The sequence below is a fragment of the Physeter macrocephalus genome, chromosome 21 (genome assembly GCF_002837175.3).
Source record: "Physeter macrocephalus isolate SW-GA chromosome 21, ASM283717v5, whole genome shotgun sequence".
Classification (NCBI taxonomy): Eukaryota; Metazoa; Chordata; class Mammalia; order Artiodactyla; family Physeteridae; genus Physeter; species Physeter macrocephalus.
The window spans coordinates 63,648,959-63,653,385 of NC_041234.1; positions in this window are offsets into that span (position 1 = coordinate 63,648,959).

Below are 4,427 nucleotides of genomic sequence, written 5' to 3' on the forward strand. Positions count from 1 at the left end.
ACCAAGGAACTGGCCATCTTCAGCAGTCCCAGATGGCCGGTGGCCACAGGTGATTCTTCCTCTTCAGGCAGCTTCCTTGTTTCCAGTCTCCTAGAATGCTTTCATGAACCAAGGCCCTCAATCCACTCTGGTGCCTACTGGCTCCCACAGTCTTAGACAACTCCAGTGGTCCCAGGATCACAGCCCAGCAAGGTGCCAGCTGACTCAGCTGGAACCAGGTTCCTGACAAGCTTCCATGAATGCAGACTCCCAGCTTACACCAGCACCAGCTGGCTCCTATGACATCAGGTAGCCCTTGTGACAACAGACTTCCATCAAGCTCCAGCAGTTTCCCAGTACATTCCAGCACTGGCTGGCTCCTACTGCCCTGGGTGGCTTTTGTGGCCTCAGGCTCCCAATCAATGCCTGTGACACAGGCTCCAGGGGGAATCCAGCAGGGCCCATTGCCAAGCTGACTACCGTGTCCCAGGCTTTCACAACCCACTCCAGCATCATGGCACTCAAGGACTCCAGCAAGGAGGAGGGAGTACTCGCAAACTCATTTTACAAGGCCAGCATTACCCTGATACCAAAGCTAGATAAGAACACGACAAGAAAAGAAAAATACTGGCCGATATCCCTGATGAATATCAATGCAAAAAACAAGTCAGCCTTAAAGAAGAAGTAAATTCTGACATGCTACAACATGGATGAAACTTGAGTTATGCTAAGTGAAATAAACCACTCACAAAAACACAAATACTGTATGATTCCACTTATATGAGGTATTTAAAATAATAGAATTCATAAAGACAGAAAATAGAGTAGTGGTTACCAGGGGTTTGGAACAGGGGATTATAGGAAGTTAATGTTTAATGAGCACAGAGTTTCAGTTTGGGATGATGAAAGAGTTCCGGAAATGGATAGTGGTGATGGTTACACAACAATGTAAATATACTTAATGCCATTACATTGTACACTTAAAAATGTTTAAATGTTAAATTTTATGTCATGTATACTTTACTACAGTAAAAAAAGAAAAATAAGGGGATCATAGACCTAAATGTAAGACATGACATTATAACCCTCTTAGATCAAAATATAGGAGTTAATTTGCATGAACTCTGATAGATAATGTTTTCTTAGAAATGACACCAAAAGCACAGTGATAAAAGAAAAAAATAAATTATACTTCATCAAAATTTAAAACATTGGTGTTATAAAAGACACTTTCAAAAAAGTGAAAATACAACCCACAGACTGGGATAAATCTGATATCTGGTAAGTGGTTTGTATCCAGAATTTTATAAAAAAAATAACTCATTAATAAAATGATACATAATCCAATTTTAAAATGAGCAAAGGATTTGAATAGACATTTCTTCAAAGAAGATATACAAATGTCCAATAAGCACATGAAAACAAGCTCAAAATCATTAGCTATCAGGAAAATGCAAGTCAAAACCATAAGATAATAGTTTACACCCACTAGGATGGCTAAAATTTTAAAAGACAGGGTATAACAGATATGGCGAGTACTGAAATCTTCATTCATTGCTGGCAAAAATGTAAAATTATGCAGTCTTTTTGGAAAATAATTTGATGATTCTTCAAAATGTTAAACATAGGGTTATCTACCATATAGATACCTATAACAATAACCAATAACAATACCACTCCTAGGTACATTCTATGAGAAATTTAAAAATCTGTTCACACAAAAATCTGTTCTTGGATGTCCACAGTAGATTTACTCTTAATCGTCAAGCATGGGGGAAAAAACAATATATCCATCACCTGGTGAATAATTATATAAATGTGGTATATCCATACAATGGAATACTATTCAGCCACAAAAAGGAAAAACTATTGCTATGTGTTAAAATATGGATGAGCCTTGAAAGTATTATGATATGTGAAAGAAGTCAGACACAAAATGTCACATATTGTATGATTCTGCTTGTGTAACAGAGTAATGATTTACATATTATCTGAGATGTTCTTTACTTCTTGGAATTCACTCTCATTCTGTAACCATCTGCACTTTGGAACACTATAGTCCCAATCAGGAGTAAAGAATAAAATCTTACTTTATAAATTCAAAAGACCATTGATCTAGGTATAAGAAAGAAAGATTTACCAAAAAGTTATGCTAAATTAGAAGGAGGATTTTTCCTGGTTCCCCACTAAGAGTAGATAAAGATACCATGAGTTTGGAGGGAAAGATTCTTGAGGAGAGGATTGGTGATGAAACAAGACAGACATGAGTATATATTTGGGGGAGGAGGGAACTGGCCATGTCCTTATCTTCTTCGGCTGAGACCTAGGGGCAATAGACCCCTCAGATAGGATATATACCTTATTTTCTAGGATAAATCCTAGGGAGATAGCAAGCTCCAGCATTATTCTGAAGCAGTTGTAAATCAGAAATCATTGTGCAGTACGTAGGTCTAGGCGTAAAGTGGATAAAAATAAACTCTGAGTTTCCTGTGACCATAAATATGATAGGAGACTGTCCAGGAGTTCCCATGGCCCCCTAAATGAGGATATAAGTTACCTGTGTACCTGCAGAGTGGTCTTGCTGCTGGAACAATTGATACAGAAGATTTGGAGGGAACCATAGAGCTAAGCACTCAGAAGTTCTTCTGATTTCTGTACGTCAGACTGGAGAATAACGTACTCAAGAACCAGATAGGATAGGTTGTTTCTCAAAAGGGCTAAGATACTATAATTCCACTTCCACAAACCTTTTCAAAAAATCATTATATGTGTATGTAAAAGTACAAAACAATTGACTGAAAGGATATACACTAAATTTATGTTAGTGGTTGGCACTTTTGGAGAAAAAAAAGACAGGAAACAAGTAGAGCAAAATGTTAACAGATATATACTGGTGCCAGTTTTAAATGTCTAGTAGTCAATTTTTAACAAGATAAGTAGAAGGACTATATAGGAAGATAACCTATAACATTGCTATATAGGATGAATTTAGGAAGATAACCTATAACTTTTGCCAGCACAAAACAACTAGGTTTCTTTTGTTACAATTTGGAAAATCACACAGATTAATTGTATGTGTTTAGTAGATATGATTCTTATTCCATAAAGTCAGATGTCATGTTTTTTTTATTATAAAATAACTAAATCATATTCTACACTGACCTAGAAGTTCCTAGCCTCCTTCTGTTCAACCCTCAGCCATCCCCTCTGAGATCTTTCCACTTTTGTCCTTCTTCCACCATGGAGCAAGTTCAGATAGCAACACCTCTGCAGCCTTTCTAGCTTGAGAAAATTTCTTTCAGCTTCTCTGTCACCTTCCTCCTATGCAACCTTCTCTAGAAACTCAGGCCTTGGGTAAGCAAATAGATTTGCTCTTTATTCTATGGTTGCTCCTCTAGATCTACTTGTGCCCTTTTCCACTCTGCTCTGTGCCCTGGGAGGCTGACTTCTAAGGATTCTATCAACACAGCACCTTTGCTCTGACTTTCATTTGGGGAACTATTCAACCAGAGGCAGTGGAAGGAGATTGTAGGAGAGAGTAAGAGGAGAGAAAGGTTATTTATTATCCTGGCTCTCTTTCTTCCAGGGCACTGTGGCAGTATATGTGTTTTACTGAAAACCACAGCTTCTGTTGGGCATCTCTCTCCTATAGCTACATATTTTTCTGGATTTCACTAACTACACCCTACCCTTGTCCTTCAGGTTTAGAGCTGGCTAAGGTTACTCATCATTGCTAATCCTGAGATACTTAACCATCCATTGTTCCCAGATATAATACTTTTCCTTGGTTTGGACTGCCTTCCATAAAGTAGACATGGGATGGAGTCATCTGCACTAATTGACTCTTGGAATAATAATGCTCCTATCACTATGTTAGTGTGGGCCAGATTTGGGGCCAACATGAAAAGCATTTTAAGTTCTTCAAATGCCTCTGCTACAGACATCAGTGCTGAAAATTCCCTTCTATAATGAGCTAACAGTTAAATTATAGTATACATATTTACTAGGTACTATGTTAAATGATTTTCATTTATTACCTCATTTTATCCTCACAGCATCCCTAGATAGATTTGTTTTAGTTACATTTGACAAATGAGACAACTGAACCTCAGAGAGGTTAAGTGACTTGCCCTAACCCACACAGTTACTAAGTAGCAGGGCCAGATTTATTTGAATCCAAATCACATAAATGTGAAGTATGAATGTCATAATTATCTCTCTGGAAGAGATTTATTATCTAAAAGTGACTGTGAAGAAGTACAGAATGAGGCTCATGAATTACTTAGCAAATCCTAGGATTGCTCACATATTATTGCTGACTATGGAAGCTTTAAATTTACTATATGGCATCATAAAGATGCTCTGTACAAAAGGTTATTATGTCCAAGGAATTCATAGAATCTGGTTCATCAGCCATTGGAAATCAAAATTGTAACAATATTTACAGT